Source organism: Meriones unguiculatus, chromosome 6, assembly GCF_030254825.1.
Source record: "Meriones unguiculatus strain TT.TT164.6M chromosome 6, Bangor_MerUng_6.1, whole genome shotgun sequence".
NCBI classification, from domain to species: Eukaryota; Metazoa; Chordata; class Mammalia; order Rodentia; family Muridae; genus Meriones; species Meriones unguiculatus.
In genome coordinates this window covers 70744537-70769048 of record NC_083354.1, presented here as the reverse complement: position 1 = coordinate 70769048, position 24512 = coordinate 70744537, and the positions used below count along the sequence as shown (strand labels likewise).

The following is a 24512-nucleotide window of genomic DNA, read 5'->3' as shown; positions in this document are numbered from 1 at the left end:
TGTGATGAAGCAAGAGGAATGATTTAATGGGGATTGCCTCAGTGGGATTCATATAGGCCTGTGTGTTCAGGTGTTTCTTGGCCTCTCTGTGTGGAGTTCCTTCTGGGGATGGGTCAGGGCAGCTCGGGAAGGAGAAAGTCTCATGACCAGCAGGCTACAGGCCGTCTTGATTACTGGCTCCTACACAGAAAGACAAGGGAAGGTTAGAGCAGCAGTTCTCAACCTGGGGATTGAACAACTCCTTCACAGGGGTCACCTAAGACCATCAGAAAACACAGATATTTACATTATAATTCATATCAGCACCAAAATTAGTTATGAAATATCAATGAAATAATTTTATGGTTGGAGTCACTACAACATGAAGAACTATATTAAAGGGTCCCAGCACTAGGAAGGTTGAGAACCATGGGGCTAGAGTGACATTTCAAGGTGTTATTGCTGGCTTTGGGAAAGAAAGGGCATAGTTTCCATGAACCATCTTGGAGAAGAGGAATTCTTCCGCTGGTCTGTTTTGAGAAAGAAAGTGAACAAGAGAAAATGGGGCAGGGGTAGGTCAAAGGATTCAGGTCCAAGGTCCTTTCAGTTTCCTTCAGTTCAAAGTGTCAGCATGAGATGGTACCATGTTATGGAGCACTGTGTTCTCAGCCTTGAGCTATCAATCACAGCACCTGGCCCAAATTGCTTTTGAATTGTGTTGTGCAGGCACCTGATGGAGACCCTCTATGAGTACAAAGCAGGGAGGGGCCTGGTTAGGCTTTGGTGTCTGCTCCTAGGATGTTAGTGGATGAATATAGAGTAGAACAGGCAAAAAATTTAGAAGGGAGATGTCCGCAAGGCTCCCACGTCCTTGAATTCTCAAAGTTTGGAGCTAAGAGTGATCGAAAAGGTCACACCAGCTAAACAGCTGCTTTTATGGAAGAAGAGATCTGTTCCCCTCCGATCATGCTCCTCCTCTCAGGCTTCTGTTTCCTGCGAACGGGGAAGCTGTTGCTTATCCTTTAAGACAGCCTTTACTCCTTTACACTCCTGCCTCCAAGCTTTCCCTTGACCACAGCTCAGTTAAAATAGCCTTGCTTCCAGCAACGGAGAAGAATGAGGGGCGGGCTTCCTGGACTGCTCAGGTAGTGTAGCTACCCATCTTTTCTGCGTTACTTGTGGCATGAATCTGCCTAGATGCAGATGAATGAGCCCAAATGACCTTCCTAAGATACTGTGGGCCAGGATTTAGCAATCCATCAAATTTAAAGGAAGTAACCCCCCCTTAAAATATAGAGGAGAGGGAATAAGCCTAGCCTGGCCCTAGGGACCGAGAAGCTGATGAAGCTAGTCATATCATTTGAGTCTGTGCCTCTCTAGTTACCTTGTGCTTTCTAGAAAACAATTATCTCAGAAAATTTCATTAATTTTATGTCTGTGGGTACTTCACTGACTCTAATTGGCTTTGAGAGTTGGTGATTGCAGTCTCTGTGGATGAACACACAAATGAAAAGAGACCTTTTCTCAGTGTGCTGAAATGTAACTGAATGATGGCTCCTATTTTTAATAACCCCCTGGACTCTTAGGGAGTACAGCTACTGAAATGAGTTACAAGATGGAACATCGACTATGTATGAAGAAGGCACCAGCGTGTTAACGAATGGGGGTATCGCATTTGCCCAGAAGTAACAAAAAACATGCTAAAACTAATAGTTGATATCTGCCAAGAGGCAGTTATGACTTTGAAAGTTTTATCATTGAATCCTCCAAACACAGTTGCTGTGTCAGCTGTGGCACATACGGAAGCCAAGGTAGGGATGGAAAAACTTCACCAAGTGCATGCAGCCAGTGCACGCACGGTAAAGCCGACTAAGAACGGATTCCCAGGTCCACCTCCACCCACAGTTTCCCCAAACGCCAGGCCATCGGCCTGCTGGTTTCCTGCCCACTATCCTAGGATTTCATCCTTTCCCACACATGCCTCTCTTAAGACGTTCAACCATATGAAACTTTCTGGTCATGAGTCAAAGATCTTTGGCTGTTGGTAGTTTGTATGGTTTGACCTAACAGTCTATGACCTAGGAATTATCCCCAATTAAGTTAGTGAGGACCATCGGTATTCTATATACTTGATAGTAATCACCTGCAGGAGGATATATAGACCAATCAGGATGACTGTCAGGATGGACATGTCATAACGTCTACAGCTCTGGTGGCTTAGAAATAAAATCTCTTTGGGGAGATTTTTACACACGCACCTCCGGGCAAGACAGTCAACATATGGAGTAGTGATAGGCTGAACCATACCTGATCATTGGTTGCTGGATGAACCACACCTTTCACTGGTTGATGGGTGAGCCACACCTGGTCACTGGTTGCTGGATGAGCCACACCTGGTCATGGGTCATTCTACATTTTCACTTAGAGGAGCCTGTCCATCTTTTCAGTTTAAGTTGAGGAAACTGCATTTGTCTTTACTCTCAAACAATAGCAGACATTCTTGAGTAGAGAGAAAGAGGAAAGGGATTTTCAGTTTTGTAATTGACATGAGGAAGAGATTGCAGAAATAGCCAATGATCCTTTGGACTGAAGACCTTGGGCTCGGCAGCCCATTGTTGTACAATGCAGGGACTACTTGCTTTCCCTCCGTCACCTCTACCCATCCTGTCTCTGGAGCAGAGTTTCTCAACACGTGAATTGTGAACCCTTGGGGAGGGAGGTCAAATGTCACTTTCACAGGGATCTCATGTCAGATATTCTGCATATCAGATATTCACATTCTGATTCTAACAGTAGTAAAGTTATAATTATGAGGAGGCAAAAAAATAATTTTATGGTTGGAGGTCAAAAACGACATGAAGAAGTAACTGTATGAGAGGATTGCAGCATCAGGAAGGTTGAAAACCACTGCTCTAAAGAGATTTGTGCATGAAGGAGACAGCCTAAGGAAGTGTGTTTCTCGTTAGCCACCTTATAAAGTGAGATTGTAGAGGTGATGCAAAAGAGCTTACATAAGACACTGACCAGTGGCGCTTTACATCTGAAGTAGGCTTATTCAGGCAAAGCAAGAAGTGAGGCATGGAAGGCATCATATTGGTCTTTGTTAGACTTTTCCCTGAAGTTTACAGATTTTTTTTTTCACTGTAGAATTTCTCAATTTGCATTTGGCATTTGGCAAATTGTCCTCCAGGTTATAGAATACGTAGAATATTAACTGAGGACTGTAGCAGCTGACCCTATATCTGTCCCATCTTTCCTATTCCTTCCATCCTAACAGCTTTTGCACAGAAACCTACAATAGCCACTGGTAAGAATGCATCCCAGTTCTTAGTGCAGAGCTCGCCCTGGGCAGAGCCTTTTACACACATTCAAGGAAGTCAAGCCAATCCCCAATATGAAGATGATTGTCCAATAGCTTAAGGGCATTGCTTTGGTGGTAACTGATGATCGCTCTGTCGAGGAATACAGAAATGGTGTGTTTTGGTGGTAATACTGTAGTGCTCTTACAGGCTCCAGGACTTCAGGCTATGAAGGAGACTGTCAATGGCATCTCACTGAAACCACATGCCCTTCAAAATGAGACTGGTTCCCAGAGAGCGATTTTATTTCTGGTCATGGGTGGGGATGGGAGTTAAGTTGGGGGAGGATCTCCTGGAATTTGTCAGCCTAAATTCCTTCCATCCAATCACAGCCCAGAAGACTACAGGTTTAAGCTGGGCAACAAAGGGGCTGATCCTCTAGAGATCAGGGTTTCCATTTTACTTTGCAACAGGCTTTTCTCCATCTCCCAAAGACCAGACCATCTTGTGAGTCAGACAGGACCAACATTTAATGCCAGGTTACTAAATTAACTGTCTTCTCTGTCTGTTCAGCCATCAGAAATCCTCTCTCAAGACTAGTGGGTTTGAAGACATTATTACCACGTTTAGAGTTTAGATAGGAGGACAAAGTAAGACCTGAGCAGGAGTCTTGGTTAGTGTGGAGAAGAAGCAGGCTGTAAATCCTGGCATTTTGAGGTGGTCACATACAGGAACGTGGTTCTCAGCCTGTGGGTCACATATCAGATATTCTGCACATCAGATGTTTACATTACAATTTACATCAGTAGCAAAATTACAGTTATGAAGTAGCAATGAAATAATTTATGGTTGGGGTCACCACAACATGTGGGGCTTTGTTAAAGGGTCGCAGCATTGGGAAGGTTGAGAACCACTGATAGAGGAGTTCTCTTAGACTACGTTTGAGATGGGTTTGGTGAGCAGCTCCAGTGTTCAGGACCCTCTTCGTGGGATGAAGTCCCCTCTTCTAGCACACACCAGGACAGGCGTGTAGAAACAACATCCAGTGAAATCTTTGACAGTCGGAACAAATCCAGCTCTCTGCCCAAGACCACACAAAGGCAGATCTGAGAATCCCCACCTAGCTGCTCTTGAAGACAGTGGGGAGTGATTAGAAGCCTCAAAAGGTTTGAAAAAATGTTGTCTGCTTCTATTTCTTTAGACTAAGAAAAAAATAGTCACCACTAACTCTGATTTTATGTCCTGGACAGCTAGGAAAATGAGAAAATAAAATGAAAGTTACAATGTTATTATGAAAAGCGGACCCATTACAGCCAGGTGTGTAGAAAGCTCACCATTCAGGCCCCATGAGCAGATGATGAGGGACACTGACTGTGTGGCACGTGAGTCCAGCCAAGGACTGGACATACACCATATGTATTAATGTGGTGTAGACCTCCTGAAGAGAAGGTGTTTGGCCTGACCTGCTAGGTTGTTGTGCATTAAGGATAGCCCTTGAAAACACTGACGTCACAGCAGTCTGAGCTGGCCTGGAAACCATCACACCACCATTAGGACGGGGCCAGTGACAAACTAAATTTCAGTGAGGTCAACCCATGCCTGAGTTTCTGCGAGAGCCCTGTGTACATTGCCTCACTTACTTCTTACAATCACTTTGTGAGATAGACATTATTATTTCTATTTTCCAGATAATTTCAGTGACTTTCCTATATCACAACTGATAAGAGGCAAGGCCAAAAGAAAAACATGGGTTACCATGACCCTTTCCCAGTTCTGACACTCTCCCATAGACATGCTGGGTGAGAAGCCTCCAGGATGCCCTGAGCCATTCAAGCCTCCTCTCAGATGTAAGTCCTGCCTCAACACCAAGATGGCATGTGACATTTCATGCCTGTGTGAACAGAAGAAAGTCTCAACATGAATGAGGCCTGGTATTTCCACAAAGCCCCAGTGGTGCTGAGCGTCTGCGTCTCTGCATGGTCTCTTTTCCCACTGTTCTTTTGGAGGGGGTTATCCAGGCTGATGGCACACACCTCAGCCTGAGAAGAGAAGGGTCATTCTGCGTAAAGCAGGGTGGAATGTCCCAGAGCCATCTCAGGTTGGGCACTACACTGCCCTGCAGCATTGGTGCTTTCTTTGCCATGAGCAGTCACCCTGGCCCAACCAAGTGGTTCAGGTTAGACTGGAGAGCTGCCCGGAAGGGAAGTGATCACTGTCAGATTTCCCCGAAAGCTTCTTCCTCCCTTCTCCTCACTATAGGATTTGATTCATCTTGAGTTTCGAGATAGGGAGTGGTGGGAGTCAAGAGGAAATTTATAGGCCTGCTTCCCAAGGCGATTGCCAGTGTTTAGCTATAAATATTTTCAAAAGGGATAAAAGCAATCGCTCTGTCTCTGAGGGCTCTGCTCACACTGCCCCAGAAGCAGAGAAATGGAGCCAAGTCCAACCCTACAGCCGCTATGTTCCCCAGGAAGCTGAGGGAAAGACGGAGAGGGAGAGAAGCCTGCTGTTTGAAAGTACAGAGCCCCATGACACCCACTCTCCCAACTTGTTCTTAATCTCCCTTGGTATGCATGTTCTCTGCTGCTGCCAGGCCACCGTGTGACAAGAGCTTCTTTCCTTCCCTCCCCCAGCCCAAAAGCAAGGCTAGCTAGCTACAAAGGGAAATGTTTTCACTGAAACCCAGCTCTCCAGAGAGAGATGGAGGAAGTGATTTAAGTAACCTTATTACAAAATAAAAATGTATCCTCTGACTCCATGACAGGAAATTCGAGAGAGACAGCTCATAAAAAGGTAAACACACACACACACACACACACACACACACACACACACACACAGGAGTAAGCCTTCAAAAGGACCGGAAGAAAGAAGAAATGATAAATCATTATGTGCAGAAGAGGCAAACACAGCATGAGGCTCAGAAAGGAGTTTTAAAACCCCATGAGTAAATGTGTCTTCTTTGGAATATCATGCACTCAATTCCAAAACTTCTAATTAAAATACACTCATCAAGCTGTGGGAAATAGCTGGAATTCTTTGTCGATCACACCATGCTTTGTGAGAGCTTCCCTGACTTCATGCTACTGACAGTGCTGAGAGGATCTACCAGAAAGATCTCAGGTGTTCACGCTTTGTTTGCATGACTACCACATATCACAGCATCTGAGTAGATCTGCTCGTTAATGAATCTAGTCAGGAAGCAAACATGATTTCATAGAGCCATAATTCCGGGCTCACTTTCCACTGACCCCTTCACCCCAATTGGACTGAATATTGTATTCAATTAAAGGGCAGAGGAAGTGCTCAGCTCAGTTACAGGGAACATTTTCCCTACCCTTCTCTGCTTGGCTTTGCCATCCATCATGGTGACTAATCTTTCAATAGATCATCGGGATTTTAGAACTCAGAGTTTCGTGGATTTTTTTTCCCTCCAGGATACCTATCTCTTTTATTTTAGCATGCATTGTCTTGGGGCTCTTACTTTAGAGAGGGCTGGGAAAGGCATAAATGGTCTATCAGTGTGCCTCAAAACATGGCTTCTATCCAGGAGCCCATTCATTTTCCAGCAATCATCCCCCTGCTCTGGGTTAGGCTTTCTTCTTCAGGTACAACTGTTTGCTCCATGTGAAGAATGAAGGCCAAGGTGAACTTAAGAGCCAGGCCTCTGCTCGCCCACCTTTGGAAACAGAAGCTGTGCCTGTTGGATTTGAACTATGAAGTTTGTGAGTATTGGTCATGGGGTCAGAAAAACACAAAGCTTGTCCCTTGCTGTGTGAGTTGGGTATAGGCAAGGAGAAGGGTGAAAACTGAAGTGGAAGAGGGTGAAGCTCGGGGAACAGCATGGAGGTTTGTTTTGTGGAAGGAGGTGGCCAAAGTTGCCTTAGAATGCCTTAGAGAAGATAGAAATATGCCTGCAGACATGCAGCTCTCTGGTGGTACTCGTCTTAGGTATGGTAACTACACCATATATGAACAGCTCAGGTCCCAAAGTACATGATGGAACAGGAACAGAATCGGAGCAAGGTTTCATTACTGAAGTGGTCCAATTTCTCTGTGAAACTTTTAAGAATGTACAAGGCCACATAAAAATGAATAATAATAAAAGCAGGGCCACCATGCCTGTGATCCTGGCACTCAGACAGGCAGAGGCGAGTGGATCTCTTGAGTTCAAGGCCAGCCTGGTCTACAAAGCGAATCTAGGACAGCCAGGGCTACACAGAGAAACAGCATCTTGGAAAACAAAAAGCAAAAACAAAACAAAATAAAAAAGTCAGGAAAACAGTATTATTTGTATTTCTTCAGGTGTGTTTAAGTCAGAAAAATCCTTATTTAAAAAAGAAAAAGGCACTGCCTCGCTTGTTCTGCTCAACCACTGGGCATACATCTCGATGAGACAAGTGCATTCAAAGTCGGGATATTGTCTAAGAACCTTCAGCCCTCGAAGAAGAAGCAACCGTTGCTGCATGATTCCTTCCAGAAGAACAGAGCCCAGGCTCCGGGCCACAGTGCGGTCCCTGAAGCAGGCTGCGTCACTGAGTTTTCCACGGGGTTCTTTGCACGGGTGTTTTGAAGCTCTTACGTTCTTTGCATGTCCCTTTGTTTACTGTGCCCCCAGAGACAGTCAGAGCCTCTAGGCCACACTGCAATAAAAACACTGCAAGTTGGAAGGATACAGCCGAAAGCTTCCCAGACAGCCAGGAAGTTCTGCTGACGGCACTAAAATCCAGGATCTTCATATAGCATCAGAGGCAGGTGTGTTTATCCAGCAGAGTGGAAGGGAAGCCGGAAACCTGTCCTCTGAGGATGGCCTCTCTGCTTCCTGTGGGCTGAAGACTTAGTGTGTTTTCCTGCACTGTGACCTTGAACCCTGACTTTCCACTTCTGGATCTGCGATCAGATTGAATCCCTGGGTTTTGTTTGGATTTCCAGGTGATGTCCCTCAGGAGCCTTTGTATTGTTGCAGGGAAGGGATCTGCTCTCTCAGCAGGACGGGTTGCTTTGTGTACTGTGATCTAAACCCAGTGTCTAAAACAATCATATTTCAGGCCCAGATCTGCAAATGCAAGGCATACGTTTATATACTCATACATACATACATTTGCATATTAATACAAATGCATTCATGCAAAACAATGATTTTGTGCCAAAAACCACATAGGCCTGATTATGTGAGGTTATTAGCCCAGTCCTTCTTCCAGGAAGTTTTGAGTCCTGCTGAGGAGATCCCATTATTTTTATAAACTTCTGAACTAGGACATCCCTCAGTTACACCAAAACCAACTGCTCTCAAAACTGCTATTATCAGAATCATCTGTGTTTCCCCCACCCTCACCCAGTGATGGAAATCACTGAACCAGGGGCCTTGTACATGCTAGGCAAGTTCTCTGTCACCAAGCTACATTTCCAGCTCTCATGTTCACATCATTGCTGACATGGCCTCCAATTGCACAGGTGCTGGGGAAAGCCAAAGCGTTCACACTCATAACTGCATCTTAGCTACACCTGGCATCCTAGTCTGCTCAGTGTTCGTAACAAAACGCCCACTGGCTGGGAGCTTCATAAACAAAGATATTTGTATCTTGTTTGAAGCTGGGAATTCAAAGATAACAGTGCTGCTTGATTTGGTGTTCAGCAAGGGCCAAGTTCTCGATGTGCCCTCAGGAGGCAGAAGAGGAGAGAAGCTCTCTCAAGTCCCTTCTAGGACCCTATCAGCTCCCACAGCCCCATTGTCTAGTATCACCATGTTGTGGGAGAGATGTGGGAGTTCCAAAATTATGTAACATTTTGATTACAGCACACCAAAATTCACAACCATCACAGGTTCTCAAAATGGGAATTATGCAGAAACAAGGTAGAAACAACCAGTCAAGCTGAAGCCACACTCTCACTGAGTGGGTCCCTTAACCCAGTCTGACTGGCACCTTTAGAACAATAAATAGGAAGAGATGCTCAAAACCAGACACAGGATAGAAAGTCATGTAGAGACAGAGGCATGAATGAAGCCCATAAGCTGGGGCGTGCTAATGATTACTGGCAATGACAGAAGTTTTTTTAAAAAGGCTTGAGTCTTTAAAGTCTTTTGAGATAGTCTACCCCCACTGATACCTTGAGGTTAGACTTTTAACTCTGTTCAAGTGTAATTTCCTTTGTCTGAAGCCCTGGTTTGGTACAGCTCTTTCAGGTCAGTGCTAGGAAGTGCACAAGGAGATCTGATGTGCAGAGCTCTGGAACCAATGTGGAGAACCACTCATCAAAGTTAGTGCCCCGTCTTTCTATGACTCCTTGAAAAATGTTTTTTGGTTTTTTTGTTTGTTTGTTTTGTTTTTAAATAATGCCATGGCAAAGTTTCTTTTCTGGAGTAATTCTTATTGTGCCTACTTATGTCTGCCAGCACCTGCTTAATTCCCTAAGAAGAATTTGCACCAGCTCCTGGTTCTTTCATGATTCCCTGGATTTTGTTCATTTGTTTATTTGTTTGTTTGTTCTTGCTGCTGATCTTTTTATTTCTATATAATCCTAGGAGCTAGAGTCTCTAACCACCCTCCTGACGCCATCATCCTGATAGAACATTATTACTTCCTGTGGTTGGAGTTTAACACCCTCTGGCAAAGGCCAAGGAAGCAAGTAGCACAAAACCTTTATAGGAGACTTCGGGGAACTGGAGAGATGGGATGGAAGGAGAGGATTTGGGCCCTGGGAAGACAAGCATTAAGAAGGATTTATCTGCCTTCAGATATATTAAGTGTTACTGTGTATTTGATGCCAGTTTCCTGTCACATCTGTGAGTGTGCCAGAGGAAAGCAGCCTTAGGAAGGAGAGCTTTGAATGGACAGAGAAGAATTTTCTGAGGTAGGTTTTTAAGTCACCGTGACACCAAAGGAGTTTAGTTCACGCAGATGCGTTGTCATTCAATATAACTTAGGCAGAGCCCTTCTTAAAGCCACGTGAATGAAGGAGATGCCTTTTGGAGTATCCTCTGCTCTTTGAGTTGACAAGCTTAGAAAAGAACCAAAATTTTTACTTGAGATTAATATCCGCTCCAGTGGATAGAACATTTCTTTGTTTCTTTGCATTAGCAGCTGAATTCCTTCCTAGACAGGGAACCTGCCTCTAATTTGCCTTTCATATTTAAAAAATATGTATCATCTTACGGGTACAGTTCTCTTACCTGTATAAAAGTCTGTGGACCACATGTGTTCAGTGTCCTTGGAGGCCAGAAGAGGGCCGGGAATGCTTGATGTTTTACACCACGGTACCGTGTTGGTGCTGGGACCTGAACTCAGGCCCTCCACAAGAACAAGGAGTGCTCTCAGCTGTTGAGACCTCTCTCTAGCCCTTGTCTTTTACATTTTAAATTGAGCTCCTGGGAAATAGCACTTTGTATTGCCAAGTCAGGTCTCCACTCTGGTGTTATCCAGTCTTGTCATGTCCAGTTTATCTACCAACAAAAATAGCACATATTTGTTTTTTCTTGCTGCGTGCAAAAGCATCACAGGCAAGCAGCTTCAAACAGCACGTGTCTGTTGAGTCAACAGCGTGGGTCAGGAGCCTGCTGGCACATGACTCAACTGGATCCTGCCCCAGGGTCTCATAAGCCTGGTATTAGAGTACAGGTGGCCTGTCCCTTTCTGCAGTTTGGGCTGTTCTGCCAAGTTCACATGAGTTAGTTGGCTCCTGTTTCTTTCCGTTGCAAGGCTGAAGCCCCTGCATCATCACTGGCTATCAACTAGGGGCTACCCTCAGTATCGTTGAGTGCCCTGGGTCTCAGGCCCACAACAGCATGCTGTCTTACTTCTTCAAGGCTGGTGGGAGAGTGCCTCCTTCTGTAACAGCCATGTTGGCCATGCTCTCTGGCAGCTGAAAGCCAGTCCCAGGCCCCACCTCTTTTAAAGAAGAGTCTCACTCTGGATATGAGGACACTTTAGGAGTCTGCTTATGCCACTGTGATTAGCAAGGGGCTGCTTTCTCTTGTTCCTCCTCATGTCCGACTGCCCAAGCTTATTGGACATTATCCTGATCATATAAATGTAGAAAATAAATTCAAAATGGAGAACAGAAACTATGAATGATCCTGTTTTAATAGACCAGTGGTACCTTAAAGTTCAACTGCTAGAATTTAAGTTTATTAATGAAAAATACACTATTAAACTTAGTGATTTTTCCATCCCCCTCCCCCTTTTTTTTGCTAGGCTATGCCACATAGAAGGCTGACCTTGAAGCCAGACTGCCTGGGGTTAGATCTTGATTCTAGTGATAGTTCTGGAGTCTTGAAAATTTGTTTAACCTATCTGTGGTCAGTTTTCCTCATCTGTAAGTCATGGGAACTCTGCATTTACCTCCTAAAGTGGTGATATGGTGAAATGTTAGCTGTACTACTGGATATACTGACTTCAAAGATTGGAATTGCCCCCAAGGAACTAAGTCTAAAGAGGTCTACATCACTTTTCCCTTCTAACCTTCCTGTTCTTCTACCGAGTGTTGGGGGTGGGGGTTGGAAGGGAGGCAGAGGAATAAGAACCCTCAATGAAGTAGATAAAAGTACACCTACAGGTATCATGTGCTGTTCACAGTGGTCATTTTTAGGATTTCTTGGCGCTAGCTCCAGCTTTGCTCTTTCTCTTCCCTTTTTAGGGAAGCATTTCAGAATGAAAAGGAAAGTTATATTGCCATGGCCTTAATTTTGAATGAGGATATACTTGAAGAATTAAACTACTGATGAATTCCAATTCCCTAAATTAGTAATAATAATAATGACAACAAGAAATGGTGGTGCACACATGCAATCCCAGAACTCCTGAGGCTGACGCAGGGGAGTCTCAAGTTCAAGGGCAGTCTGAGCTACACAGTGAGGCTCTGACTCAAACAAACAGAACGGTAATGACAGATGAAATGTGTTAAGCACTTGCTGCCTGCTGAGAAGCCTGCACAGTGCAATGGAGTGACTATCTCAGTTGGGCTTCACAACACCTCAGTAGGTAGATACTGTTACTCTTTTGACAGAGGTGGGGCTGGAGACTTAGAACTTCTGTATTTATCCAGTAGGTTAGTGGAAAGTCTGAGGTGGATGGGGAGGAATCAACCAGTTTCTTAGAACTATCTTATAGAGCCTATACATCTCTCCCTTTTTACTGCTAGCAGCTCATTTAATAATTTGCATGTTGTAACACTGCAGTCAAAAAATAGCAGTTAGGTAGCACAAAATGAGTAAGAACTGTGGGTTCTGTTTTGGTTGCTCAACAAAGGGAGAGCAATGAAGTCAGAAGAGAGGAGAAAACTCAGGAGGGCGTGTACACTGGGAGTGATGTGAGCCTTGATTGCTCACTGGATAGGATTTAGAATCATGTAGGAGACACACTTCTGAGTGCATCTATGAGACTTTTCAGAGGTGTCTAAAGTAGGAAGAGACCAGCCTTGGATGTTGACAGCAACATCCCATTGGCTGAGCTCCCGGCTGAATAAAAAGAAAGGGCTGTGCACCAGCGCTCCTCTTGCTTGGCTTCCTGACTACAGACTCAGTGTGACCAGCCTTCCTACTGCCAAGTTTTCCCCATCATAACAGACTTGTACATGCAAACCATCAGCCAAAACAAACCCTTTCTTTTTTAGGTTGCTTTTTGCTCAGGTATTTTTGCCACAGCAATGAGATAAAGAGCACAGTAGGCAAGCACATACGTATGCACACAGCTTCATGCAATGTGCTTATCAGCGCTGTCAAATCTGGGTCTCAGAGAACACTGTGACTTTGAGGTTAGGGGTGTTGGTACCTTCTTTTTGTATGTGAGGGTGTTAGGGCTCATGAGAAGCCCCATGGAGGCAAACCCACAGTCTTTCAGGCTCTAACCCAAGCACATTTTCCCCTGTGCAATGCTGTCTTCATGATGTGTAACAGAAGAGCCCAAAGGGACCAAGATAGCAGAAAGGATCTGAGTGAGGACAGAGAAGATCCTGGGCAGAAGGGGTGTGTGTGGGCAGCGCAGGCAGCTGTGGCCATGGCAACTCTCACTACCCCGGTTGCACCTGCAATGGGTTGACTGGGCAAAAGGCTTTGTCAAGGTCCAGATCTACGATATACCGCAACCCAGGGTGAACCCCTCAGCCGCCTTCAGCATCAGTTTCTCCAAGTTGTCAAAGAAGATGTTCCTTGTTTGAGGATGAAGTAAAATTATTTTGACAGCACTAGGAGAAGGTTATGGCACCTTAAGCTTCCCATTTAAAATAAGCATGGAAAGGAGGGAGAGGGAAAGAGGTGAGCTTTAGGTAGAAAGGGAAAAACCGTGGAAGCGCTACCCATGAGTCATTATTTTATTTAATTATTTAAAACTTGATTTATTTTTCAACTTTCATTAAATGTTTTTATATACTATATTTTGCTCATATGCTTTTCCATAGCCCAAATATTTGTTTTTATTTCATATGTGTGAGTGTTTGCCTGCATGCATGACTACGCAGCATGTGGATACAGTGCCTGCAGAGGCCAGAAGATGGCATCAGGGCTCCTGGAACTGGAGTTAAGGGTGGTTGTTATCTCCCATGAGGGTGTTGGGAACCCAACTGAGTCTTCTGTAAGAGCAGCAAATGCTTTTTAGCCTTTGAGCCATCTCTCCGGTCCCCAGGAGACTATTACAGTCAGGTAGCTAAGAAAGTTCAAGAGACCTCGGTTCCCAAGAGCCAACCCAGAATACTGTTTTGACTACGGTGCGGAAGAGAAAAAGGCGTGTGCAGAGAGAGCTGGGGAAGGAACCCGGAGCCTCATGTATGCTAGCTAGAGAAGCACTCCCCCCATGAGCTATGTTCTCACCCTCACTGCAAAAACTTTTTTGCAGTTTGCTTCCATTACCTAGACAATAAGGCAGTAGATTGAAGGCAGCTTTGTGAACGGCTGTGTTGAGCATGGGGAGGCACGGCCTGGAACTCAGGTATTGGATGGTCAGTGGCTCTACTGTTGAGCTTTACTCTGTTTCTTCATTGCTGCTTCCCGGTGTCACCTGATGCTGCTATTTCACTGCTGTGCTATTACTGTTAATGTAAGACTGAGTATGGGAAAAAGTGATCAGTATGGTAGTGTTAGGGTCCAGAATAGCCTGAAAGAATGACCCTGGACTTGAGTAGCATGCAAACAACAAAGGGCTTTTTTTCTGCAGAAGTCCAGCATGCTAGGGTCACCACCTTTACAACATGGCGACAAACCCATGGGGAGCTTGAAGGCCCCTTTTAAAGCCAGAAAGGGGAATTCCTACTGTGGCTATGTGACCTGGATTGGGATTGGCTGGTGCCCGTGGATGCTATATGACTCTGGTCAGGACTAGGTGCTTTTCAAACTTAAGCAACCTTATTGTCTCCAGATGTCTTGGCTGTTTCTGATTGGTTGCCATTTTTTTGGGTTTTTTTGGTTTTTTGTTTGTTTGTTTGTTTGTTTGTTTCCTATAACTCTTAGGCCTGTTCTGTCTAGCAAGAAAATGAAGATTGTCATGAAGTTGGTCAGGCTTATTTAGCCAGGCTCTCTCAGTACAAATACTGTTGAGAGAAAGAATTCAGGTTTTAATTTCATCCCTGGATGCCCCTCCATGGAAGGCTCAGGTGTAGGGGAGGGCACCAGGCCAAAACATGTCCATATGCCCTTGGTGCTAGAAACAGTGGTTACGGAAATTTAGGGCATTTAAAGTTTTAGGGATAACTGACCACTGATCTTAGAATCTACATCCACCTCTCAAGTGGAGACTAATAATGACACCAAGCAGGCAAGTGGATGGAGATGGGGGTGTCCTTTCCACTCTGTCAGTGTCTCCTGCAAGAGTCCTCAAGACTGTTTGCAGGTGAAGTGTCTGGGTAAAGGCAGAGGTTCTGAAACAGGTTGTTGTCAATGGCCTGAGATCATTCAGTCAGTTCCTGACACGTCAGCTCTGTCGCCCCCAAGACTGATGTGGTGTAGAGTAGTGTCTGACACTCAGGCTCCTTCAGTGGCCCAGTGAGAGGCACACCAATGGTGACATCCTCTTGGGGTGAACATGATCAGATCCCTATGGATTCTAAATGTGATATGTAGCTGAAAAGAAGTCCAAAGGCCCAAAGGCTGATGCAAAAGAGACCTTTAAGCCTATTCGGAAAAAAAGCAATTGCTTCTATCTGTCTGGGAAAATGTCTGCAACATAAAACAAAACAAAACTTCAAAACTCCAAACAAAAACAACTTAAAACCAGCTGGTCACCTGTTGGGAGCCGAGGAAGGCCTGATGTGAGGGAGTCCTGAGGAAATGTGTGTTATTGATGTAGGCATGCCAATGTTGAGGACGATAAAGCCTCAGCCCTGTGGGAAACTAGCAAAGACATCCTCATATGACAAAAGGTGGCTCAGAGGGAAGGCAAAGCTTTCCTCAGGAGTCCAACTGTAAGGGAGTGATCAATGAGTTCAAAGACTAGAACCACAGCTTCCTCCTCCTCTCAGGTGTTTACCGCCTGAGCTGCTCCCTCCAGAGACCTCCTACCAAGAGTAGCCAGCCCCTTCCCCCTGTGCTGTGCAAAATAGGCAAGCTGAGGTTCGGGGTGCCCTTCTAGCAGAGTGTGCACCCCCCAGCGGACTCCAGCCTTTCCGTACTTGCATCTGTGAGTGTTTTCCTTCCTTCATTTCCTCGGTGCCCTAGGCAGGTTTCCGGATCCAAACCAGTACGCTGCAGATTTTGCAAGGTTCTGAAGAAAACAGGCTGCTGGGTATGGTGATACGCACCTCTCCTTCAAGCCCTTGGGAGACAGAGGCAGGAGGACCTGAAGTTCAAGGTCTCCCTTGGCTGTGTAATGAGTTTGAAACCAGCCTGCACTACAGGAGATCCTGTCACGTGTCGATGCTCTGGGAGTATGACTGAGGGAGCCCAGGCTGGCAGCCTGACTGTGAGCCCTGCATCTTACTCTCGGGTCTAGAGTCAAGAGCTTATCAGCTAGCAAGAAACATGGAAACAGTGGCCACCGGCTTTCAAATTCGAGCAACAAAGTTGGTGCTTTGCTTTCACAAGAGGGCAGGATAATACTCCTACCCCATTCTCTGTGCACCCCTAGGGACAAGTTTGAATAGGTGCTGTGAGGGGCAGAGGAAGCCCTGAGTGAAGGAAGTTCTGAATGAATGTGTGCAGTTAACGTGGCCATGTTAAGGACTCCAGCAGTGCCTCAACCCCATGGGAGTGGCAAAGCCTTCCCCCGGTGAGGCTCAGAGACATGCCAAAGCCTTTCTTGGGAGATCAAGTCTGAGTGTTGACCATGTGTGCAGAAAATTTCCACCATAGTTCTGTCTCCCCCCTCTCCCAGATGTTTATGGCCTCAAGGCTGCTCTCCTATGAGGCTGTTCCTACTAAGATCAGCTGAGCCTCCTGGCCCAGCTCTGTGTAATAATCCTGCCTCCTTATCCATACACAATGCCCCACCTGTTTGTTCTGATCCATGCAATAACCCTACCTCCTCCTTGTTCAACTGGATGTAACGACCAGGCTGAGCTCCCGGGAGCCTGAGGTTGTTCCATCGGAGAGCACAGTCCTCTAGCTCTTCTCTGTATGTGTGTCTGTTGCTCCTTCAGTGTCTGTCCTTTCTTCATTCTATCCCTGCCCCAGTCAGGGCAAGTCCCTCAAGCTGTGCAAGCGCTTGGCAGGTTACATGAAATGTGTTATTCAAGCCGTAAAAAAGTAACCAGGGACCATGCGTCAGACCTCTGGCTAATCGTTCCAGGAGGCAATGTCCTGCTTTGCCGTGGACTATCTATCATCCCAGTGGTCCAGCCTCGGTTTTTCTGAACTCCACACTCAACAGACAGCTTTTTACTAAGAAGAAGCTAGCCATAGGGTGGATGTTTTGGCAACAGCTCTCTTAGAGGCTGGGCCAAAACATTTCAAGAGGAAAAGTTACCTTGGAGTGATGTGTTGGATTTCTAATGATTCCTCTATGTCTACTTAATTGCTCTGATTCTTTTCTGTTGAAATTTAAAGCAATGATACTCTCTAAGATGCTTGCTATTTAGGTTAGAAAAAAACAGTGGGAAAGGTGGAGAGGGGAGAGAAAGGAGGACCTGCAGGTAGGACTGGAAGGAGCCATATAGGGCTATATTCCAGTCTGGAGGGCTGGGCTGTATGTAAAGGCACCCTTCCTCCCCAGGACAGGTCAGTCATGGTTGCTCTGACCTGCTCCTCCCACAGCCAACAAGGAAGGCTTCTAAGTCTTAGCTCTTTCCTCTTTTTCTTCCCCATGTTTCCCATCCTATCCAACCAACTTCCTACATTTCTTTTTTTAAAATATTTAGAAAGCTTTAGAAAGGAAAGGCACATCAGATAGGTGTCCCAGTATGAGTAAGAGGAATTCACTTTGCAGTGGCTCTAACACCTCAGAGTTTATCTTTTTCTCCATGTATCAAGTTTAAAGAGAGTCCTAAGACAGGGTTTTGACCAGGTGGTAGTGCACATGCCTTTAATCCCAGCACTTGGGAGGCAAAAGAAAATAGATCTCTCTGAGTTCGAGGCCAGCCTGGTCTACAAAGCAAGTTTTAGGCCAGCTAAAGCTACACCGAGAAATGAGACAGAGAGAGACACACAGACAGACAGACACAGAAAGAGACAGAGACACAGAGACAGACAGAGAGAGACAGACAGACAGAGAGGAGAAAGGAGAGAAATGTTTGCATTCTCTTGTAATTTTTCCAACATCTCATGATCACAAGGTAGCGGCTGCAATTCTGTGTATCAGATCTCCCTTTGAGCCTCACAGAGATAAGCAGTGAGTTGGGAGGTACCTGTCCATGCTTATAGCCAGCCTAGCAAAAACTTTACAAATTTTCAGACTCGCTCTTACAGCTCAGCATCAGATCCATGGCTACCCTATCTTCAGGGAGGCTGGGAAAACACAGGTCAGGAGTCTCAGCCTCTGAAGCAAGAAAGAAAACTCTACATTTAAGATGATAATGTTCTTCCTAAAAGGCAATGTGAAGTCTAAGTGGAAACACACCATCCTCTGCCATGCATCCTTAAGAGGCACAGCCTGTAGCCCAGTGTGCAGCTCAGAAGTTTGAATTGCAGAAAGCTCTTGGTTGGTTCTGAAAATCATGAAGATCATTCTGTTGTTGATCTCCCTGGGGATTTCTGCTTCCCCACAGAAACTACATGAGTGTTTATCCTGTAGACAGTGATGGCTAAACATTAGTCTACAGCTGGCCCCTGTAGTGATGACAGAGACAGCTACCTTTAAGTCACCCATTCTCCCACAGGTAATCCCTCGGCCATGTTCCTGAGAGTAATCCACTGATTTACCAAGGGAGGCTTAGATGGAATAGTTTCTTTGCTTCCTTGGTGTCCTATCTGTTACATATAAGTGTTTCTATACCTCTTGACCTGGAAAAATTCACATGACACTGTCTTACACTTCTTTTGATGAAGGAGAATAAGTGAAATCAGTCCATGGCGTGCACATACTGTTCTGCAAGGTGAAACAGCCATTATCCTTTTATACGATCCCAAACAGTGGGAACCCAATTTGCTGACCTATAAATAGATAGGAAGACTGGAGGCCGAAGCCTTCTTGTCTATAAAACACCTCAGTGGGAAGCATGGAAGATTCACTGTGAATCCCTCTGACACGATGTGCAGGATTGGAGAGGGAACTGCCTTTCAGGGTACACATAGCTGAATCATAGACTTAACCCTATGGCAGAGGTGCCAGTTCCGGCCTCTTCAAGGCCACATCTGAGTGTCAGCAACTGGCTTCTCACACAGGCATAAGAAGTTTAGGCACACACAGATGCCACCTTTCCACCCTCGTCTCTCTGTGACAGACAGAATCAAATCCTGGCATGGTCTTGCCCAGAGAACATTGTCTTCTCATCTCTGCTGGTAAGAAGAGCTTTGTCCGCTCCATCTTGAGATCCAAGAACACATCCAAAATGACAGCGTTAAGAGGTGTTGACCAAGGTCTATGGCTCATATTTTAAGACAGTATCTTCTCAAGAACCTGACAGGGAAGAATCTCAATTGCCCACTGTTCTGGATGAAGGATTTTGATGGCTATGAAAGGAACCTTTCCATCCCACCAAATATGGATCTTCCTACATAATGAACTATGTCATTTTCCCTTTAGGTAGATAAAGACATTACTCGTTGATGGCTCACCAGGCAGGCATCAGACAAAACCCAGCACATTGATTCTCTCGTTGGTCCCTGTGGCTTGCCGCAGACATCATCACTCATTTTGAAGATCAACAAACTAAGTAAGGTACAGAGCAGTGAAAGGCATTGACCTTTGGAATAAAATAAGAGAGAAAAATTTAAATCCCTGATCGTCTACCTTGGATGCCTCTTCCTCTGTCTTTTGTTCCTTGAACACACAAAAAAGGACCATATTGGGAGACATGTTTTTATAGCTGTGAAGATTGTGGGTATCCTCTGTAACAAAACCTTCCTGACCACATCAGGGTCTGATTTCTACCACTTAACTTCATTTGATTGTAAACTACAATGTCTTTTTTTTTTTTTTTTTTTTTTTTACCCCTGCAAAAAGACTCAGCGCAATGAACATCAGTGCTAGAGTTTGCCATGGTTCTAAGGGCAGTCAGGCTGGAGACATGCTGCTGTGGTTTGGAAGGGAAAATGAGAGAGTGGGGCACAGGGCCTCAGCTAAAACAGGAGAATGCTGTATTCTGACCGACTCATGTTTGCTCCAGCTTGCTCTGGTTTTAGAACTGAAAACCTTCTCTGGGGATTGATCCCTGGGACCTAGGTCAGCTGTTCGCCCTAGCACACTGCCAGGTGTCGGGGAAAGACTAAAAGACAAGAGGCAGTCTTCATCTGTGGAAATGGACCTGCTTATACAACTTCTGTTTGTGTAACACTTTAAATGCGCGTGGCTCATGGAGTCATAGCATAACTCCATTTCATTTGAACTCTGGCAAACAAATTTCCATCTCTACTTTGCTTGAGTGGTGTGGTCCTTGCTTTACATATTGGGGCTGGGCATCTTTCTCACCATCAAATACGCAAGCTTCAGCATGGCTCTGCAGACCCATCCCAGAACCTTGTTACTTGGGAAGAAACTTAGCTAAGGCCCTGTATTTTTGGTGCATTTTTGCTGAATAATTCCCAGCATCTGAAGATCATTGAGTCTTTTTATTGTTCTGTGATTTTTACTCCAATCAATTTATTAGAATTGTGACATAAATCTGAACTCACACTCAGATTGCTGTGTGATTTTTAGAAGTTCTCTGCTCACCTCCTTCCTGGACTTTACGGAATTCCATTTGCTGCTGGCTTCCCATAGACTCCAGCATTCTTTGGTGGAGAGAGAGATCAGCTACACATGCCTGACAGCATATAAATGCCAAACACCTGCCATGGCTCTGGTATAGTTCATATATTGTACCCATCTAGCACCAGGTTTCGGGTAGACCCTGGCTCCTGAACCAAGACATAGTGTCCTGAAGACTCACATATTGCCAAGTGACCCTCAGTGTTTGAACAGGAGGCCAACCCCTGTCATCACCATGAAGTCTGTAAAATTTTCTGTATTTGGAAACACATAACACAGAACTCCAAGCTGCTCCCTGGTGTGACCTGTGTGTGCTAAGGGTTTCCTCTGTGCTGGACTACGAAGTAAGGCAGACATAAACACGACTGTCCTTCATCCTCGCAGTCATCAGAGGTGGCAGCACCGCTCTCGATTTGTAGGTGAGGAAGCAGGTTTGATGACTGTAACAGGGTTCCACAGCTGGTGACCAAGACATGAGCTGACAGCGTCCCCTCTGTCTGTCTGCTGTGGAATAGCCCGAGAACACATCTACGCAAAAGGGCAGGGGGAAGATGCTGGGAACACAGTGCATGAGTCATTGAGGGCAAAAAAGAGAAAATGTTAGCGAGAAAAAGAAATGTAAGGTGTCAAGTATACAAACAGAAGGCTGGAGCTGTCCAGGTGGCTTAGCCGTCTAGAACAGTTTGGCTCCCAGCACCCATGCGGCAGCTCACAGCTGTCTGCAACTCCTGCTCCGGGGTATCTGACACCCTTTTCTGGCCTCCACAGGCATCAGACACACACATGCTGCACAAACATACATGCAGGCAAAATACCTATACATATAAGATGAAAATAAACAAATCTTTACCAGAGAGTATAGCAAAATAATTAAGTAGCTGGACATAGACACAGTGCTGTTCTTAGGTTTTTGGTTCCACTTATCTGTTCAGTGTATTTAAGGAAGATGGCCAAGTTCAAATAGAATCATGTTCGGCAAGCACCTCTCAAAGGTGGTGTGGCTGTTGATATTTTGGTCATTGTTACTGTTATTGTTATTATTAATGCTTTGAAAAAAATTTACTGAGAGTGTGGGAGGGTGGGACCAGGAAGAGAGGAAGAAGGGGCTTCAGTAGGGATGTAAAGGAAATGAATAAATAAATAAACAAATGAGGGAAAAAAATCTTTGCTGAACTGAGAAAAGCTGGGAACAAGAGAGGCGGTCTTCCCTATGGAAGAACACCCAGTTGGTCACCCAATGCCAAACATTCAGCCCTGAAAGCATACATACAGGTAACATTATACAGACCAAATAGGTTGCATTTAGAAATGTATATGTATATGCATGTAATAGCAATTTGTAAAAAAAGAAAAATAGGGCATGAATTTGAAAGAGAGTGGGGAGGGATGTATGAGAGAGTTTGGAGGGAAGGGAAGACAGGGAGAAATTGTTGTAATTAAATTCTAATCTAAAAAAAAATCTTTGTCGGCATACATACCTGGGCACCTAAGCCAATCATAAAGCCAGGATTAATGGAATTCTCAGGAAAAAGGAAAAAGAAAGAACGCAATTCAGAGCAGGGCATGTTCTGTTTCCTGTCCAATTGAGACACGTTTGATTTCTCAAAAGATATTTTTAAAGTAAATAAAAGATGTCCGAGCCCCAACTCTGCTAATCCTTATTCAAGAAATGTTGTTGAAGCACAGCTCTGACTTCAGCACCCACAGTGTGCCAAATGTTTGCGGTTGGGAACCCATTCCAGGGTCCGGGTTCATTCTCTGTTCGTCGGCCGCATGTTGGGACATGAGGTGTCCTGAGCAGGACGCAGTCGCCCCTCTGCTGATGGTCCTGGTTAGCCTGTTGCAGTAGTTCCTCTAGTCTTTGGGCTGGTATTTAAGTTCCTCCAGCATGGGGATTTCACGGCATCCGTATGAATCCTGTGTCGCTTCCTGTTCCCTCTCTGTGTTACAGATTCCTTCCCTGGGTTAGTCTAAACTCTGCCTCTCTCTGACAACATTGACAGATTGACCTTAGTCATGTGCTCTTGGCAGTGTGAAACACGGTCCCACCCTGTCCCACAAGAAGCAGATAGCACAGAAACACATCATTCAGGTTGCTGGCAATTTATTCCTTTTCGTGATTTGTTTTCTGGGGAAAGTGGTCCAGCCCTGGGAGAAAAGCCTCAGTATTATGCTGGGAACAATGTGCTTACTGTGGACTTTGTTTTTTAGACACAAACAACCTACATTGCTTAACAGTTTTGTGCAAACATGTTCTAATAGATTTGGTCATTTTAGCTCAAGGCCAAACTGGCTACATTTCAGGCTCTGAATAGACTCACTGCTTCCTAAGCACCCATATCTCCAGGCTTATTTGTTTTGTTTCCTGTAATGAAGCCTTTTACCTATTCTGATACCAGTAGGGATGATCATCTTCAACCATTCCCATACTTAAGGCAGAATTTTCCTTTCCAGTCCAATATCTTTGCAGCTCAGAAACAGAGAAACCTCTTTGTACAGAGATCTGCCAGTGAACGTTTCATGGGGCTAACTTGGGTATGAGAGAGTAGCTTCAGTGTTTAAGACAGGCCTAGCCCACGTCCCCACTAATAATAACTTCCTTGCCACACTCACTTCCCTTCTGTAATGCAGTTCAAAGTGCTCGCAGGAATGGCCTAATTAGACTGAACTATGTTAGTAAGCCTGAGTGATGTGCTCTATGATTAGCCCCATTTGACAGAGAAAAAGCACTGGGAACCCTGAGCCTGTGAAAGCTGTAGGAGCCGAGAATCTGTCCCAAGACCTAGTGCAAGTTTTGTCAGTGCCTTCCTCACCGGTCCCTATCTCGCCTGTTTCAAAGTCTACTTCCCCAGGCTTCACCTTTCTGGAAACTTTCTTTCCTTAAACACTTGTTGTACGCCATTACTCTCATCTTGATTCCTGTCTTTGTTTTCTGGGTAAGAGCTCGGGGACACTTTGATTGATGACAGTTTAGTATTTCAATTATCTTTTATCCTTCAGGTATGGGATGCAAGCTCCTAGGTTACCTGTTTATCTAAAATTGCACTTGAATCAGATAAGTGTATCAGGGCAGAGGTGGACATGGTGTTCATCCCATACAATATTAGATGGTTCTTTCCTGATCCTTTAGATGCTGGGCTGTGGCACTATCAATGATTAATAATTCACACCTAGAATGTGATCCTGGAAAGGACACTAGTCGGCAATCACCACCATAACCGATTATCTACCATGTTGTGTCCAGTCTCATATTCAGGTCTGGGTATTCAGAGGATGCTATTATAAGATACCAAGTTCTAGGTGGCTTATGAACCACAGATATTCCTTCTTATAATTCTGGGGGCTAGGAAGTTCAAAATGAAACTATCAACCGAGTCTACTGAGGGCAGGATTCTTAGAGGATGCATCTTCTTGCTGCATCCCTTTGTGGTATAAGGTGCTAATAATGTTCCTCAAACATCCTTTATAAGGACAATAATTGCATTAGTGAGGGCAGGGTACATCACCTTCCAAGAAACACACATCTCAATACTATTGAATGGAAAATCAATTTCAACAAATGGATTTTGAGGTGGAGTAGTACTCAGACCACAGTACTCAAGAAAGAGAAGGACATAGCATGGGGTGGTGAGTGGCTGGAATCTCCAGCAGAAAGATGTGGCTTAGAGTCTCTGGCCTGCCACTCACGTGTGGCCTTGAGCGGATGGTTTTAGTTCTCAAATCTCTAGATATTTTTTTTAATCCAAACATTTACAGTGGAAAGATGAAAAGTGACATGATGTCAACAAAAGCACTTAGCACAATGGTTCATAAAGAGTTAAGAATTAATAAATAGATTTTTAATATTATTATTATGTGTCTGGTAATTCTAAGTTAAAACAAAATGTCACAGCAAATGACATTTACGGAAGTTCAAAGAAGCGCTGGTAAATGTCACGAAGGAGAGATCTGCAACCAGCCTTGAAAGAGA

General features: G+C 44.8%; 1 long non-coding RNA gene across 2 annotated transcripts; it reads right to left on the bottom strand.

Moving 5' to 3' along the window:
• Positions 1-22593, bottom strand: LOC132654702 (uncharacterized). 2 transcript variants are annotated; one of them, XR_009592394.1, is made up of 5 exons: positions 22021-22593; positions 19411-19538; positions 10450-10719; positions 2287-2478; positions 1-180 (listed from the first exon to the last, which is right to left on the bottom strand). It is a non-coding gene; the product is annotated as an uncharacterized LOC132654702 (long non-coding RNA). The 2 variants fall into 2 exon arrangements; XR_009592395.1 differs by lacking the exon at positions 10450-10719 and having other exon boundaries at positions 22021-22583.
• Positions 22594-24512: the final 1919 nt, after the last annotated feature.